Source organism: Taudactylus pleione, unplaced genomic scaffold, assembly GCF_031769625.1.
Source record: "Taudactylus pleione unplaced genomic scaffold, aTauple2 ptg000314l, whole genome shotgun sequence".
Taxonomy (NCBI): domain Eukaryota; kingdom Metazoa; phylum Chordata; class Amphibia; order Anura; family Myobatrachidae; genus Taudactylus; species Taudactylus pleione.
In genome coordinates, this window is record NW_028284715.1 from 15,424,079 (window position 1) to 15,443,754 (window position 19,676).

Here is a 19,676-nt window from a genome sequence, read left to right on the forward strand (position 1 = left end):
ATAACCCCCCCTTCCCCTAGCCTAAACCTAACCCTTTCGGGTCGGTACCTAACCATAAGTCCCCTTTTCGACGCCTGTGATTAGTACCACGCCGGGATTAGAAAGTCTGGAAGCCGGCGGTCGGCATTTAGACCGTTCGGCTTCCAAACTACATCCCTTGTGGCTAAATGACTTGCCCCCTCCATGCGCTCCTGCGATTTGTGGCAGTTTGCCATGATGGGTGCGGGGCCTAATGACTTAAGAAAGCCCCCCTCCAAAAGTGGCCGGCTGTATCTGCTCTCCGGGCATCTCCAGATTACAAAAGTCGGCAAGTACAGTATGATGCAGGATTGTGACCTATTCTTCCGGGAGGCCATCGGGCTCCCCAAAAATTCGGTAGACCTTTTGGGAGAGTAGGCATGTTAGCCTCACATATACAATATTATATTATTAAACATAGGGTTTTACTTTTGTACATTTAAGTATAAAACCATGAGAATCTGCTAACAAAGCTGTACACTGTCCCTGATTCAGTACCTACATGTGCAAATTCTGCTATAGATTTTAATAATGCATATTCAGTTCAACTAAAATATTTAATTCATTTTCATAATGGATTGATATTTAGGTGAGTCTGGGGTCTCAAATAAATTAGTTTAACAAAATAGAGGAAATTTACGCGGAGGTTTTGAAATTATACACATTTATTATAAGTGTAAAGCTTCTTCATTAACATTAATGGGTCATTACTAACAATGCTTTATTCTTACATACAGCTGGATTCATTTATATATAATTTATTGATGCACATTAGACAGCAAAGATGAGAACTGTTTTCCACTTTGTAAGAATACCCAGCATCTACCCTGCATGAGTAACAATTGCTGAGCAAAACTGCCTTATTCAAGAATAAAAACTGTGATCTCTTATATGGTAAAAGCTTTCTATGCACAAGGACAATGCATTACAATGCAAATCATAAATTGTTAACAAGAATACATAATAATACAATTGTACATTAACCTTGAATACAAATGCATCTTCTATTTACGGCCATGTTAATCAATATTATGCTTACTAAAATAATGTGAAAATGGGTGTTTTCACACCCTTTTATTATCACTTAAATGTATTAAAGGGCTTTTAGGGCAGTTTTTTTGTGAAAAACTACTCCAAATACTGAAATTCGCATTATTTTAGTAAGCAGATCGCATTTCCCATACTCGTAATGGGAAATGTCATCTGCCCAGATTTACTAAAATAAAATTGTAAAGAAATAACGAGGAGAATCCTGCGATAATAGCGCCACCTGGAGATGGCGCTGTTAGGGCTTTCCCCCGTTTCACTGACACCTGTTATGCTCTGACAGGCAGAGCAGAACTGGTAGCCGGTAGCCGGTGCCTGTTTTTGGCCTTGTGTGTGTAACTAGACCACAAGTTGATCACTGTAAAAAAAAAAAAATGTATTGAAAGAAAAAAAAAGACACCTGTAACCAGGTGATCGGGTGACCTCCTCTTTGACTCCGGTCAGATGATCGCCGGGCTCCTGCTCTGTGGCCCCGGTCAGCTGCTCTGTGCTGTAAACTGAGATGGAGGCAGGAGCAGAAGCCCAGCAATAAGCTGACTGAGTCGCAGAGGAGCTCACCGGATCACCCGTCTCTGGGTTCAGGTAAGGGGGGTAGTAGGCATTAGCCACACTCTCAGGGTATTTTTGCTGAAAAATAACCTGAGAAGTGCGGGGTAGAGTTTCACAGGGACAGAGCTTTCTCGCAAGCTCTGTCCCTGCATGCAATATTTGATACATCCTTGCGTTATATAGCATTGCGAATCTGGGTAATATTATCAGATCACATCCGCATCGGGATAAATATGCCCCTTTAAAAAGTTAAATGTAATAGTTAGCATTGTTATCTTATGAATTATTATTATGGTATGTATACCTGCCTCCTCTATTCGATGACCCTTATCTATAAAAGCCCTGCAGCCCACCTAATCTAGCAATAAATGTGCAACAGTGGCTTCTGCAATTAATACTTGTCACAACCAATGTGTGTGTGTTCCTGTCAGTCTGCAGGGGGTGCCCCGAATCCCCCTTGATGTTCCTGATTCCGGATACCCCCAGAAGTATCCCAACCAACGGCTTCTATCCTGTTGCATGAGGGGGGGCTACTGCTGGTCTGGCCGGCCAGATCTTGGCGCCTGCACAATGGATCTGGCTGGCACCAGGATCTGCGCATGTACACAAGCGGTGGTGGTTCCGCACATATGCATAACACCGGCTTCTAGGGACTGCACAGGCTGCAGCCACTAGAAGCCGTATAGAGCTGCCCGAAAGGCAGAGCAGCGGCTTTCACTGGAAGCTGCTCTCTTCTAATTGCAGCCCAGATTGGCAGTCCCAGGGGGAGAAAACACCTCCACCCTGGGGCTGACTGGAAGGTAGTGCAGTCATGGACCACATCTGGCTCACTGAAGTGGCAGATTTTACTGTGGGGGGGCTGCAGGCCATAGGTAAAATCCTGCACTATTTCCACTGTGTCAAAATAAAGGTAGAGACACTGGCCCTGATTCAGAGCCGCTCACAAAAAGCGAGCGCTTGCTCTGAAGCAGGCGGACGTTTTTTTAAAAAAAATCGGCCTCTTGGCCACTCGCTAAGCTGTGGGTGGCCACCCACAGCTTTTGCGAGCGGCCAGGTGATGGTCGCGACCACAGCGACCATCGGTCTTGAGATGAGACCCTTGTGGTAGGGTCTCATTCCCGCAAGCCCCAGTGAGCTTCCTGCTCACGAGTGATGTCAGTAGGGCCGCCCACAAATGGCAGGCGTTCCTTCAGGAACACCTCCGTTTGTCCAGCCACCCCCCTCCCCGCCTACAAAACGGGGCGAGCTGTCGATCAACATTGACAGCCGCCCCGTTTGTAGCGAGCACCTGAGCTCGCGCACACACATTGCACATGCCGCGCATGCGTAGTGCCCCACCATCGACCCGATTGCGAGCAGATAACGCTTGCGAGCGGGTCTGAATGAGGCCCAGAGTACTCCCTCTAATGCTCATCATCATACAGTACCATACACTCCCTTTGTACCACCAACTACACTGAAGAGTGTTACATATGATATAACAAAGAAAACCCCACACTTGCCAACAGAACATTTATGTATAGTTACTTTAAATTAGGGGTGTGCACCGGCCACTTTTCGTGTTTTGTGTTTTGGTTTTGGATCTGGATCTTTCTTCGTGTTTTGGATCTGGATTGGTTTTGCCAAAACCACCCTTCCGTGTTTTGGGTTCTGGGTTTTGTGTTTTGGATCTGTATTTTTTTGAAAAAAAGCATAAAAACAGCTAAAATCACAGAATTTGTAGGTTTTTCTGCTCCTATGCTATTATTAACCTCAATAACCTTAATTTCCACTCATTTCCAGTCTATTCTGAACACCTCACACCTCACAATAGTGTTTTTATGTCCAAAAGGTTGCACCGAGGTAGCTGGATGACTATGCTAAGCGACACGAGTGGGCGGCACAAACACATGACCCATCTAGGCGTGATACTGCAGTGGCAGACAGGATGGCAGTTTGAAAAACTAGGCCCCAAACTGTACATAATGCAAAGAAAAAAAAGAGGTGCAAGATGGAATTGTCCTTGGGCCCTCCCACCCACCCTTATGTTGTATAAACAGGACATGCACACTTTAACAAACCAATCATTTCAGCGCCAGGGTCTGCCACACAACTGTGGCTGAAATGATTGGTTCGTTTGGGCCCCCACAAAACAAGCTGGCAATTAATGTGTCCCTGTACAAACTGGCTCTACGGAGGCAAGATGTCATCCTCATCCTCCTCATCCACCGATTCCTCACCCTCTTCAGTGTGTACATCCTCATCCTCACAAAGTATTAACTCGTCCCCACTTGAATCCACCACCACAGGTCCCTCTGTACGTTCTGGAGGGTGGTCTCCCTGGAAGAGCTGATAATTCATTTTGATGAACATCATCTTCTCCACATTCTGTGGAAGCAACCTCCTACGCCTTTCGCTGACAAGGTTCCCGGCTGCACTAAACAATCTTTCGGAGTACATACTGGAGGGGGGGCAACTCAGGTAAAATAGAGCCAGTTTGTACAGGGGCCTCCAAATTGCCTCTTTTTCCTGCCAGTACAGGTATGGACTGTCTGACATGCCTACTTGGATGCTGTCACCGATGTAATCCTCCACCATTCTGTCAATGGTGACAGTATCATATGCAGTGACAGTAGACATGTCAGAAATTGTTGCCAGGTCCTTCAGTCCGGACCAGATGTCCAAACTTGGTCCTGCCTGCCCTGCATCACCGCCAGCGGGTTGCTTAGGATACCTAAGTTTTTTCCTGGCAGCCCCAGTTGCAGGAGAAAATGAAGAAGGAGCTGTTGACGTGTCACGTTCCGCTTCAGCAGACAGTGTGTTCACCAGCAGGTCTTTGCACCTCTGCAGGCTTGTGTCGGCCGGAAAGAGAGACACCACATAGGCTTTAAACCTAGGATCGAGCACGGTGGCCAAAATGTAGTGGTCTGATTTCAACAGATTGACCACCCTGGAATCCTGGCAAAGCGAATGAAGGGCTTCATCCACAAGTCCCACATGCCGAGCGGAATCGCTCCGTCTTAGCTCCTCCTTCACTTTCTCCAGCTGCTTCTGCAAAAGCCTGATGAGGGGAATGACCTGACTCAAGCTGGCAGTGTCTGAACTGACTTCACGTGTGGCAAGTTGAAAGGGCTGGAGAACCTTGCACAACACGGAAATCATTCTCCACTGCGCTTGAGTCAGGTGCATACCCCCTCCTTTGCCTATGTCATAGGTGGATGTATAGGCTTGAATGGCCTTTTGCTGCTCCTCCATCCTCTGAAGCATATAGAGGGTTGAGTTCCACCGCGTCACAACCTCTTGCTTCAGGTGATGGCGCTGCAGGTTCAAGAGTGTTTGCTGGCGCTCCAGTCTTTGGCACGCAGTCGCTGAATGGCGAAAGTGGCCTGAAATTTTTCGGGCCACCCAAAGCGTCTCCTGCACGCCCCTGTCGCTTTTCAGAAAATTCTGCACCACCAAGTTTATTGTGTGAGCAAAACATGGGACGTGCTGGAATTTGCCCAGATGTAATGCCCGCACAATATTGGTGGCGTTGTCAGATATCACAAATCCCCAGGAGAGTCTAAGTGGGGTAAGCCACTGGGCGATGATTTCCCTCAGTTTCTCTAAGAGGTTGTCGGCGGTGTGCCTCTTACTGAAACCGGTGATACACAGCGTAGCCTGCCTTGTAACGAGCTGGCATTTCTGAGATGCTGCTACTGGTGACGCTGCTGCTGTTGCTGCGTAAGGTGATACATCTACCCAGTGGGCTGTCACAGTCATATAGTCCTTAGTCTGCCCTGTTCCACTTGTCCACATGTCCGTGGTTAAGTGGACATTGTGTACAACGGCATTTTTCAGGACACTGAGGACACTTTTTCTGACGTTTCTGTACAGTCTCGGTATCGCCTGCCTAGTGAAGTGGAATCTAGACGGGATTTGGAACCGGGGACACACTACCTCCATCAATTGTCTAAATCCCACTGCACTAATGGCGGATACCGGACGCACGTCTAACACCAACATAGCAGTCAAGGCCTCAGTTATACGTTTTGCTTCAGGATGACTGCTGTCGTACTTCATCTTCCTCGCTAAGGACTGTTGGAGGGTCAATTGTTTAGTAAAAGTAGTGGTGTTCCTACTTCCTCTCTGGGATGATGAACGACTCCCAGCAGCAGCAACAGCAGCAGCGGCAGCAGTAGGCGTAGCAATGCAGGATCCTCCAGAGGAATCCCGGATAGGAGAGTCAGTCATGCCAGTGACATGGCCTGCAGGACTACTTCCGATCCTGACTAAGGAGGAAATTGACGAGGAGGGAGTTGACGGTGTGGTTTGCAGGCGCTTGGATACAACAGGACAACGGGATTTAGGTGTCCCTGGACTGCTTACGGTCTTAGCCAAAGTTTCTGAACTTGACAGTAACTTTTTATGAACGCGCTGCAGATGCCGTATAAGGGAGGATGTTCCTAGGTGGTTGACGTCCCTACCCCTACTTATTTCACCTTTACATATGGTACATATGGCAAGACAGTTGTTGTCCGGATTTGGATAGAAATATTGCCAGACCAAAGAGGTGGAATGTTTGGTCTTCTGCCCAGGCATGACCGTGATGGGCTTTTTCATCCCACGGACAACAACTGTCTCCCCCGGAGCCTGATTTAAACAAACCACATCACCATCAGAATCCTCCTCGCCAACTTCCTCCTCAGCGCCAGCTACACCAGTATCCTCATCCTGTTGTACTTCAACAGTGACATCTTCAATTTGCATATCAGCAAGTGGACTGTGGGTGCTCCTTTCAGCACTTGCAGGGGGCGTGCAAATGGTGGAAAGAGCCACCTCTTCCCGTCCAGTGCTGGGAAGGTCAGGCATCGCAACCACCACCACACTTGGACTCTCCTTGGGGATTTGTGATATCTTCTTAGAAAGCACAGTTCTTCGCTGTGCTTTTGCCAGCTTAACTCTTTTGATTTTTTTAGTGGGAGGAGGGCTTCCATCGTCATGTGAAGCTGAACCACTAGTCATGAACATACTAGGGATCGACCTTAGCCGTTCCTTGCCACTCCGTGTCGTAAATGGCATATTGGCAAGTTTACGTTTCTCTTCAGCTGATTTAAATGTCTTTTTCAAGGTCATTTTCCTGAACTTTGCCATTTGGGATTGTATGTGCCCTCTACTATGACATTGGGCATCGGCCTTGGCAGACGACGTTGATGGCATGTTATCGTCTATGTCATGACTAGTGGCAGCAGCTTCAGCACTAGGAGGAAGTGGTTCTTGATCTTTCTCTATTTTATTTTTATCGGAGAAAGTTTGGTCCTCCATTTATGTTATATTGATTTGATATATACGTGCGGCTAAACACAGAAAATAATTTTTTTTTTGGTTTGGACTGGAGTGTACTTTGTGGGTTACAGCACCCTTTAACGGTCAAGCCAGCCGGCCCTTTACTTATGACACAGGCGCATGCTTGGCACTACTTTGTTGATGCACGTGCGGCTACTGCGCACACAATTCACAAACACAGAAAATAATTTTTTTTTGGTTTGGACTGGAGTGTACTTTCGGGGGTTACAGCACCCTTTAACGGTCAAGCCAGCCAGCCCTTTACTTATGACACAGGCGCACGCTTGGCACTACTTTGTTGATGCACGTGCGGCTACTGCGCACACAATTCACAAACACAGAAAATAATTTTTTTTTGGTTTGGACTGGAGTGTACTTTCGGGGGTTACAGCACCCTTTAACGGTCAAGCCAGCCGGCCCTTTACTTATGACACAGGCGCACGCTTGGCACTACTTTGTTGATGCACGTGCGGCTACTGCGCACACAATTCACAAACACAGAAAATAATTTTTTTTTGGTTTGGACTGGAGTGTACTTTCGGGGGTTACAGCACCCTTTAACGGTCAAGCCAGCCGGCCCTTTACTTATGACACAGGCGCACGCTTGGCACTACTTTGTTGATGCACGTGCGGCTACTGCGCACACAATTCACAAACACAGAAAATAATTTTTTTTTTGGTTTGGACTGGAGTGTACTTTCGGGGGTTACAGCACCCTTAACGGTCAAGCCAGCCGGCCCTTTACTTATGACACAGGCGCACGCTTGGCACTACTTTGTTGATGCACGTGCGGCTACTGCGCACACAATTCACAAACACAGAAAATAATTTTTTTTTGGTTTGGACTGGAGTGTACTTTCGGGGGTTACAGCACCCTTTAACGGTCAAGCCAGCCGGCCCTTTACTTATGACACAGGCGCACGCTTGGCACTACTTTGTTGATGCACGTGCGGCTACTGCGCACACAATTCACAAACACAGAAAATATATTATTTTTTTAGCACTTGGGGGGAGCACCCCTGATGGACAGAGCACCCCCTGGACAACACTACAGCACTCCTTTAGGACTGGGACACTGCACAGGACTTTGGAGTGGACACAGCCCCTATGGAGAACTGACTGCACAACACAGTCCAGCCAGCCCCTATGGACTTTGAAGTAGTGGACACAGCCCCTATTAACAACAGCAGCACAGCACAACACAGCCAGCCCCTATGGACTTTGAAGTAGTGGACAACAGCAGCACTACACTACACTACACTACACAGCCCTAACTCCCACCCTCCCTCTTCACTGTCCACAGCCGAGTGAGAAAATGGCGCCGACGCGGGTACCTTATATAGGATCCAAAACCCGCGAGACTCGGAAGGCGGGATGATGACGTTTTGCCTCGATTTCAGATCCGAGTCAGGCGGGAAAAGTCGAGCCTGACTCGGATCGGACTCGGATCGGGGGGGCTCGGGGGGGTTCGGATTTCAGAAATCCGAACCCGCTCACCCCTACTTTAAATACGTGTATATTTTTCTTATCCAAATCACCAGAATGCTTATCACACAACCTGCTCACATACTGTAGTAGTTCCCTTTGCTCCTTCTCTACCTTGGAGTTCTTAGTATTTATTAGGTTACTTTCCTGTTTAAATTGCATATAAATTGTGTTTTTTTTTCTACTGACATGAAGGTAATTTTTTTAAACACTTTATCCATGACTGCCAGCATAAGGCAGAGATAATTAATTTGCAGAGTTGAGCCCCAAAGGTCAGTTTTGTGTCAGCAGATGGTTCCGTTGGCTCAGTATTTTTATTCCCAGATTAAGCTGCAGTACACATGTTGTGAAAAGATTTGAAAAGCAGAAACAAATAGAAAGCTCAGCATATATATAAGCGTAAATTAGTCATTTTCTCAATACCACCACATACTGTATTTAACAATAGTTACAGCAGAGCCCATGAGAATCAGTCTGTCTGTACTAAGGTGCACATCAATTGTAAATATAAGAAGACCATTTACTGATGTGCAGCAAATCAAACCACGCATGGCGAGAGGCATGTGCTCGCCAGCGGATACGCGCACTGCGTTCGCACTCGCTCTGTCATAGGAATGCATGGTGTGATCGCAGTGCGTGCCATAGTGGAGCATATGCTGCTGCCAGTAATCGCATGGCGCAATGCGTGTGCACGTTTGTAGCGTGATCGGCAAAGGTGTAGCAGGGCACATCTGTATTCGGGTCACATGAAAGGGGGGTTACAGATTAAATGGGCCCAGGTCTCTGTAGTGGTCCAGGAGTACATGGAAGGCATAATGACATTCCTATGATGCGATGACCACACCCCCATTGAGTGGGCATAGCCATGCCATCTCCTCTGGCTACATCCATCTCCAATACATCGGAAGTTTCGGAGGCCCTATATTTGCTTGTCACCCAATGTATGCTGACACTGCCTGGAGAACCTGACCTAGTTTCATGACCAGAAGAGTTAAGAAAGTTCAAGATATTCCAAGGAAGTTGTGTAACTGGAGGTGACACTTGATTGGACAGTTGCTTAGACAAATGCAGGGAAGAAGGGGGCGGGGGGTTCCAGTTGCCCAGAAACACCCTTCTCCTGGCCAGCTTAACTCATGACCACAATAGCCGTAGTATAAAATATGATTACTAGAGCTGCGGCTACAATATGCAGTATGAACAGTGCTAGTTTCTTCTGCCACTCCACCAGGCTCCCAGATTTGCTCCAATGCTCCTTAGAGCAGGGGACTTGGATTGTGGATTGGTGCCCACCTCCAAAAAAAAAAATAAGAATAATTCAGCTCTGGCAATCTGGCCCTACTACTGCATCTAATGGCTAACTGTAGTTGCTGGCCCTGTATATGTCTCATATATTACATACACTGCCCTTTATATGAGGCAGACTATAGCTTGTTATGTACTAATTATGCCCCTTTATGGGCTGACCACACTTGCTCTAACATCAAGCATTTGGAACTCCCCTCTAAAAATCCTGTGTTTGCCCCTGAGTTATCCACAGGTATCCAAACAGGTGCTGCCTTCACTCAGACATTCCAATATAAGGGATACTACATTACTGCCATATGCTAGTGTGTATGTGTGTGTGTGTGTGTTGTGCACACAATGCAAGGCAATTATGGCTGATTTGTGTTCAACTCCGAATCAACCCCTATGGGCAAGTTGGCTGTCTCTGCTTGCGCTCTTATGGAACAAAGGATTACACTGTATTAATAGTGTGGGTCGTCCCACCTGGCAATATAAAGTATACATATAGAGCTGTACAATACGTCTACATAGGAATTGTGTAAGGCTGTCTCGTCTCATCAATGCACAAGCCCCACAGAGCCACTGCGAGGGAGACGGGACATCCTTACAAGAGGAGGACCGACTGCAGGGTACGTATTGGAGCGTTGGGGGGGAAGGGGTTGGGTTGTGGCTATGGAGGAGAGGGGGAGGATGTTTGGGAGGGTCAGCATGGAGCCTTGACAGTGGGGCGGAAGGCAGCCAGAGAAAAGGCAGAGACCGAAGTGACCCAGTGAGTCCGCTAAACTAGTAGGAATATATTCAAATACATAGGCATATACTGTACACCTAATCATAGGTATAAAATAGTATTAGTACCCATATCAATACACAAGCTGGCGAGGTGGGGTTTCCAGTGGGATAAACCTTTATTTGCAACTAGCTGCAGTACCCGCCGTTGCCCGGGTTTAAATTTTCAAGTTATTAAGTTTTATTATGTGATGTCGTCCAAATCCAACCAGTGGCGAGTACAGAACAGGCTCCCTGACTCAAAATTCTGCCTGGTGCACTCCGCTGTGAGGTCTGACTAGGACCCCAACCACTCCATTAGGCATCCCAGACCAATTGCCACTCCTCTCTGAAGCTTTCATCCAAATCCATCCAGTGGAAAGGCCAGAACAGGCTCCCCGGGTCACAGTTCTGCCCAGCGTACACCAACGGGAGGTCCAATCGGGACCCTAACCCCCCTAAAACCTGTCTGGCATCCAACTTCACCACCTTGCATTGGTTTCACCCCAATCGGTGCAGGGGTATTCCGAATGCATAACCGGACAGACAAATAAACAGACCAATGAATTTTATATATATGAGATGTCTGAAAGCCCAAATCTCCCCATAGGGATGTGATTGTGTACTGTGAGACTAACATGATAGCTGGGCGATTGCTTAATTCTGTACCAAGACGCAAGAATTTGGTTTTCCCCTTAATACAAATATTGTGTTTTACTTATCATATAGTTGGGCAGTGCTCTGAATTATCTGCTGCTCACCCTATACAGTGCTTAGCTGCCATAGGGGTCTATTCATCATCACTTAGGGGTCTATTTACTAAGCCGTGTTAGGAGACAGAGTGAAAAGTGATAAGGTACCAGCCAATCAGCTCCCAACTGTCATCTCACAGGCTGTTTGAAAGATGACAGTTGGGAACTGATTGGCTGGCACCTTATCACTGTCTTATCACTTTTCACTCTGTTTCCTAACACTGCTTAGTAAATAGACCCCTTAATGATTTTATTTTATTCACCTGCAATTGTAAAAATTAAGTTATTAGGCCATCACAGATATCTCCTACTTACCTTCCTTTTGCAGAATGGCCGCTGTCCCCATACACTAGTATGGGGACAGAATTAATCAAGCTCCGAAAATATAATATTTTCAGAGCTTGACTTAGGGAGCATTCGCCATCTTCAGATGGTGAATGCTCCTGACCCTGGGCTCGCAACCCGCTCCTTCCCTATGGGAAGAAGGTACGGGTTGCAAAAGAGGGATCCTTTTGGATCCCTCCGCCCCTGTCCGGCTCCTTCCGCCGGACGTCAGAGCTATTGTGCACATGCTCAGTCCCGTCATTGCTCCGAAAAGGAGCAGTGAAACCGCTCGCGGGAAAAGCTGATTTCGCATCAGCTGTCACAGCGCCGGACAGGGGCGTATCTATAATGGGTGCAGGGTGTGCGGTGAACACGGGCCTCTGGGTCCAAGGGGGCCCCGCACAGCACACCCTACACCCATAATATTACTTACCTCTCCGCAGTCCCACGTCGGCGAGGCGGTCTGGCGCTGTAAAACGACTGAAAAATGGCCGCGGTGGCCATTTTTCCATCGTTTGCGTGAGCGCAGTACAGGGAAAATGGCCGCCACGCCCATTTTCCCGGGGATCTGTGCATACGCTATAGACTCTGGGCACACTCTAGTGCCCAGAGTCTATAACTCCGGTGCTGGCCGCGCACAGCTCAGTGCGCTGCCGGCCGCCGGGCGGAAAGGAGGGGGCCCGTGTCGGAGACTGTACACGGGCCCCCTCCTCCCTAGAAACGCCCCTGGCGCCGGAGCAATGATCAATTGCTCTGGCAGCCACGGCAAGTTAGAATGTTAATTATGTTAACCCCGATAATTAACATCATGAATAGGCCCCATAGTCACTGTTATTCATATATTTGCTGAACATGGTTTTGTTGCTGTGTACCTTTTAGTTTCCATGTGCATCACTGCTGAGACACATACTGTAATCCTCTCATTATTTGCTTCTTTTTGCTGTTGTCTCAGCCAGCAAACTCTATGCTGCAGTTTCGCCTCACCACTAACACTGCAAATTAGATGTTAATATGATAGAAATATGACAGAGATGATCTTATATTAAATAAAATCTCATGAATTTATATGTTGCAAGTTAATGATTGTTTAGTATTCTGTTCATCCAGGTTTTTCCTCTGCTTGTCAACTCAAGACACAGAGGGGCAAATTGACTGGTTAAAATTCAGTGATGCGTACAGGACTTTTATAGAGAGCAGCACACACTGCGTTGCTAGAAACGCTCAGGGTGAGACCCATTGCGACCCCTTTTTACATAATTGTAAGCTACATTTTTTTTATTTTCATTAATGCTGGTTTGAATGTTTTTAAAGTGTGTTTGACAGGGATCAGAGCGCCTTTTGTTATCAGTCTCCATCTCATGCTGGTAGATGTGTCCCCAGTTTTGATGGGTTGTTGGGGAGTGAACAACCTGCATCCAGATCATCAGAATGTTTGTACAACAGTACAGAGCATTTCAGGAGGAGAGTGATGTCTGCTGAGTAGTGAGGATGGGGCTGCATGAGACAAGGGCAGTGACATGATGTGAGGCAGGGAACAAGGCAAGCATGAAGTGTCAGATTACAAATCAGACAATGTAGTGATAAGAGGTTCCTGTCAGACTGGGTCCACCTCCGTACCCGTATGCTTCTTACCTGTCAGTGGCAGAACCCACCGTCAAACCATCACCAAACCACCGGGGTTTAGAACACGCTTAGTAATTTTGCCCTCTGTATCACTTCTAGGGAGAGATGTAGCAAACCTTCTAAAGAGGACAAGCAGAGAAGTTAGCCATAGCAACCAATCAGATCCTACCTATCATTTTAGAGAATGTTAGATATATGATTGCTACAGTAGAAGCTGATTGGTTGCTATGGACAACTTCTCCATTTGTCCTCCCCTTTACTCTGCAATGATACTTCCTTACTGTTTCTGCGGAACAATCCCTATCGAAGGGATGCCGGGCGCCGAGCGCGGAGGGGGGAGGGTTAGATTTAGGGTTCCTGGGGGGGACTTAGGGTTAGGCACCCCCCCCCCCCCGGAGGTTAGGTTTAGGCAAAGGGGAGGGAGGGTTAAGCGCTCCTGGGAGGAACTTAGGGTTAGGCACCCCCCGGGGGACTTAGGTTTAGATGGTGGGGAAAGGGGGGGTTAGGTTTAGGCACTTAGAGGGGCGGATTAGGGTTAGGCACGGGGGGGGAGGTTAGGGTTAGGCACCCTAAAGGAGGGTTAGGGGGTAGATTAAGTTAGATAATACATACCTTTCGCACGATTGGGATTTCCTTCCACGTCAGGCTGGCGCTGCCGGGATTTGAACCATGCGGCCGGCGGTGTAACATATGTATTTCATTTATACTGCTTTGCACACCAGATCAATGCGTGAATGGGTTCTGCACGTATCTGCCACTGGTACAGGCAACATAAAAGGGGTGATATGAAGGGGACTAAAGAGTGGGCGATGGCAGCTTAGTGCTAGACAAGCCACCAGGGGTGTGACCATGGCACAGACATGCCCCCTCTGTGATTTGACCACTCCTTCAGTAACGGTCATCTTATCCCCCTAAAGCTGGAAGATCACGTGTAAACCCATCATCCCAAATGCATTAATATACACGTTACACTACAAACTTTCCACATTTTGCAGTAATAGAACATCACCACCCCATGAACTGGAATATGAAGTAACACCCTCATCACAAACTGGGGTTGGTCTGGATTCGCTCACGGCCCTAGATCATATTCCCTGCCAACAATGTCATGCACACTTATTATAATCCGACTATCAATGCAGTTTTCATTTAAGTCCTTCACAATGTGATGATGTTGCTGCATTGATGTAGAAGGTGAGTTACTGATAATGTAGGGATGTTTTTACACTCTTTGTAAAGCAGACAGCAGCCTAACAATGTGCCCTAGCTGTTGCCAGGGAAACGATGGCTGGAAGTGGGCAGATGAAAGGTCCTGTTTTTCTATATTTGACACTGAAATTGCATATGTATCAATGGAATGTAGTCAGCATCCCAGCGTGCGGGGTGCCCACGGTCTAAATACCGGCATCAGAATCCCGACCGCCGACATCCCGAAGATAAGTATCGGGGGTTAGGGGTTAGGCACTAGAGGGAGGGTTAGGTTTAGGCACCGGGGAGGGGGAGGTTAGGGTTAGGCTCTGGGGAGGGAGGGTTAGGGTTAGCAGAGCCGTAACTAGACTTTGTGGTGCCCTGTGCCAGAAAGAGCATTGACGCCCCCCTCATTTTTCAAAGGGACATAATGCACCCAAAAAAGGGCCATGGCTTCATGGGGAAGGGCCAGGGAAGAGATAGGAGAGGCCAGGAGATGCTGGGGATGAAATAAGAGGAAGCTACAAGCAAGAATGATAATAAACAGAAATTTGACAGGTCCAAACAGCGCCCCCTGACCTGTGGTGCCCTGTACTGCACTACCCTAGCTATGGCCCTGAGGGTTAGGATAGGGGTAATGGTTAGTGGTACTATACGTACGTACCGCTGTCGAGACTTTTGCTGCTGGGATTCCGCTGTCGGTATTCTGACCAGCGGCATCCCGACCGCCATCAAATAATACCCAACCCGTATCAATGCATCATTTGTAGAGTGTGAATAAAGATGTTTATTCTCTTTTTCACCAGTAAGTTGTGATTTTACAGCATTGTTAGACATAGGATTATTAGAGGTTTCATTTCTCTCCCATTCCCTTACTGCTATGTTTTTCAGCACTGAGTAATCAGCCAGAATGACTTCACCTCTTCCATTACACTGGTTCCATAAGAAATAAAGCACTTGCAATGTCTCCTGTTATAATAAACAGGTGGAAACGTTAAGACCCGCGTACACTGTATAAACTTACGGGTGTTCGTGCTACTGTACAGTGCGGTGATTTAAGTTTAACTTGAAAAGCTTGGCCAGCAATCCCTAGCGTGTGATTTATGTATTGTGTACATTATTTTTGTACCAATGTTAGTTCTCACACAGATGTGTAAAAAATAAAAAAAGGTTTTAGTAGTGTTTTGATCCTGAGGTTAAATTCCCTTTAAAAAAAAAAAAAACATCATCCGCCTGTAGAGCTCTTGCAAAGTCAATATGAAAAACCTGAACAGTGAGTTCAATGTAATGTTTTTACAGTTACATTTACAGTAATAGATTCCGCCCTAATGGAAGTGCATGGGGATATTTACATTAACTTAACGGTGGGGGAAGAATACAATTAACGCAGCTCGGAAGCAGCATGTATGCAATTATTGGTAATCTTTTCAGAGCACAAGGCAAGGAAATTCTTTTGAAAAGGTTGTAGAACAAATATTCATGATGACAACCTGTAAAGTGCAAGCAGTAAAGAGAACACAGTAATGTAACTATATAATTATCTGCTTTTTAGTTTGTCTATTACTCTCGTCTTTTTATTAGTTATCATGATCTGGTTCGACCATGCTCATACTTACCTACCTTTAATAATCTCTTCCAGGGAGAAGCCCGGGTAAGAGAAGCAGCAGGGGGCCGATGGGGGTAGGGCCTAACGATTCGCGTCATTAAGCCCCGCCCCCTCACGGCAAAACTGCCGCGATTGGGTAAAATTTACATAGGGGGCAGGGCCAAATGCTGTGATTCATGCAGAATCACATCTTAAGCCCCGCCCCCTTCACGGAGACCTGCGATCTCTGCGGGTATTCTCCTCATTCTGCCCACTTCACTAGGAAGTGGGCAGAATGCGGGAGAAATGCCTACCCTTCCGGGGGTGCGGGGGTTACCCGAAAAATCGGGAGCCTCCCACGAAAACCGGGAGGGTAGTCATGTATGACCATGCTTGAGCGTGTTCGACAGTGTTTTGACCAGTTGGAAGTTGGAACCCATGAGTGGCAGACGTTGAAATTAAATTTGAATCACTTGTCCATTTTTTATGCAATCGGCAAAACTCGAATGCAAACTGCAAACTTTGAACAATCAACATGCAAAAAACAAACAAAAACAGTACTTTGATTAAAAAGAAAAAAGTAAAATACTATTTCATATTAAGTATAAATATTATTTTCATGTTTTAAAAAAAACAACAACAATAATTTCAATGTGAATAGTGAACATAAACCTCAAACGCAAACCTTTGTTGAGATAGTTGGTCCTCAAAGGCAAACGCTAACTTCAGACCACCGATGCGATCGGCAATATAGGAACTGCAAGTTCAGATCAGCACTCTCAGCTGATCCTATCACAAACATGGCCAGGATTTTCAATGCAGTGACATTTGTTTACATTTCAAATGATTATTATATATTCTAGTTTCTCCATTAGTAATTCCCAAGGGTGCCAAGATGGGGAGCGGGTACTAATTACCCAGGCCCAAGCTTGTTGGAGGGGCCTGGCGGGGACCCGTGTCACCCTTTGCAGTGCTCCTAATGTCTCCATGTGCATCCGCCAGCACCACTTCACAGCAAAAACTATTCTTTACATTTTTTGAAGGGTTGTGGCTATGCCTTCCACAGAACCCGAGCCCGTGCCCACTCTCTGCGGCATACTCCCTCATTGTCAGGGAGACTCCCTGAAATAGTAACAATCTCCCTGTCTCCCTGAAGACTCTGGCAATCTCCCTAATTGCACCTTACCCCCATTATGAAGCTGTTGTATTAAAAAAACAACAACCCAGAGATATACGTTCAAATGGGTTATATGGAGATGTTAGGGTGCCCTTAGTTGTGAAATAAAAATGGCAGACAACGGTGTATGTGATTGAAAACATTGAAATTTAAAGATTTAATTTCTAACAATAAACCAGTGAGTACAGATGTGTCCACATACACCTTTCATTAAATCACGCCAAATAGCCCCAATTAGCATGCTACGGATTTTGCGACTTAGCTGCACCAAAACACCAATCTTAAGTACCTAGTGTCTGATTCAGCAAAGAACGCACGGATGCAGACGCACGCACCCGGCCGCTTTGAGAATATTCTAATGAATGCATACGTACGGCAATCGCAGCAGAATAAGCAGACGCCCAGCCCTTCATAATACCACCCACTTCCCTTCACCTGCGTCCTCTATACCTAGCTAGACAGCGTAAACATCGGTAATATCGAGAACCACCAGACCCATATGCACAATAGTGGTTGACCTGACCCTCCCGCAGACATAGCGAGACTTCCTGTGTGCAACTAGACCTACCCCCCGTCACCACCCACAAATGGCACTTCCTGTCAGTCACTGTGCTGTGGGTCTGCGTAGCCCCTGCAAATGCAGTTCCCATCACAATAGCTAGTTCGCGCATGCGCACTGTGTCTCATATGCATGCGCAGATTGCAAACATCGGCCGAGTGCGTGCGAACGCAGCATTGCGTTCCTTGCTGAATCAGGTCCCTAGTACAATATAGGTGAACTAAAATGCAAATTGATGGGGAAAAAAAATTATAATGGAGGAAAAAGTACACACTCTAGGGTAATAAGGCAAAAGACAGGGCCGATACGAGTGACCTGCGCCGTGCATCGATATGTTTAATCTGCAACTTTATTCTAATTAATTTGCTATATAAATACTAATGCTAAGTACCTAGGGCCTCATTCAGCTTGGATCGCAGGTCTGCGTTAACACGCACCCGGTCGATGTTTGCGGTCTGTGCATGCACCGCAGCGAATGCGAACGCAGCGGATATGCAGTGACACGGAGAAATGATTGACAGCAAGTGCCGTTTGGAGGTGGAGAGGTGCGGTGGTCGAAGGAACGCAGGCGTGCCTGCGCGTTTGAACGCCATTACTGCGGCGTGCATAATCAAGTCCCAGCGACAGCATACGCAGCCAGAGGTCTACATGGCGACAGGAAGCTTCACAGGTTGTGAGTTATGTCAAGCTCAACCACAACTGTGCTTAAGGGTCCGATGTTACTCGATGTTACCAATGTTTTTGCAGTCTTGCTGATGTATGTAATGGGAAGTGGGCGGCTTTATAAGCTGGGGGGCGTCTTGGTATAGTACTGCAATCACATCCATTTGCATATTTTTGCAACGTATGTGCGATTGCAGACTTGCAAACCAAGCTGAATGACGCCCCTAGTACACTATAAACAGAGTAAGACGCAAAACTGAGGAAAAAGTACAGTATGCTGTCTGTGTAAATAGGAAAAGACCGGTCTGATATGAGTGATCCGCGCTATGCATTGTTGTGTTTTATCTGCAACCTTATACTAATTCCCTGAAACTTGCCTACAGTACATTGTGTGACAGCGTGCACCTGAGAAATGCAAGATACAAGAAATTACGGTTTGAGGTATTTGTTGCGAGGTTGCGCATCTTTTCTACAAAAAGCAACCTGGGAGAAGTGCATGAAAATGTGGGGAACTCATCCTGGACCCCCACAAATTGCCAATTGAGATAGCAGGACTATATAGAAGGCTGTTAATCGCCATAAGTGAAGTATGGGAGGTTTTCGAAAGGCGTCAACGACATGATTTTTGCATTTCGTATTAATGTCGGCTAAATGATATCCAGCAAGTGTTTTTCAGCAAATTAATCTTTCCAGTATTTTGGGGTACTGTAAAATGTCTGTAAAATATTTTTTTTATGTTTTTATACAAGTTTGTAAAATGATGGAAATAAAAAAAAAACACTTTTAGCTCCTATCTACACAAGTAAAGAAACCCGATTCCACACCTCATCTATACACCTCACCATAGCTGTCCTGACATTTATTACCTTAAAATAAGGATTTTTCCCTACCTTATCTGCAGCTTGGGGGGCACTTACAAAACACACAATGGGCCTGATTCAGAGCCGCTCGTAAGCGGCCGCTCGTTCGCTCCGAGCGATGTTTGCCCAACTGCGCATGCGTATGGATCGTAATACGCATGCGCGAACCAGTCAGTGCGGACGAAAATCGTTTGTTCGCTAAATAGCGAATGCCTGCTATTTTGAGTGACAAAATGAGGCGTATGTGGGTGGTAACAGGAGAAGGTGCTTGAAAACGGGGAGTGGAGATCCGAACGCAGGCGTGCTTAAAGGTCAAAACGGGCGTTTTAAGGGTGTGCATAATTAATACAGCAGCGTCATTGACCACGTCACTGGGTTATTTTATAGCCAGAACTGCTCGCAAGATTGCGGTAGGAAAAACCAACCACAAGAATAGTGAGCAGTTCATACGCTGGTCGATGTACTCGATTAATCTAATAAATAGCGGACATGA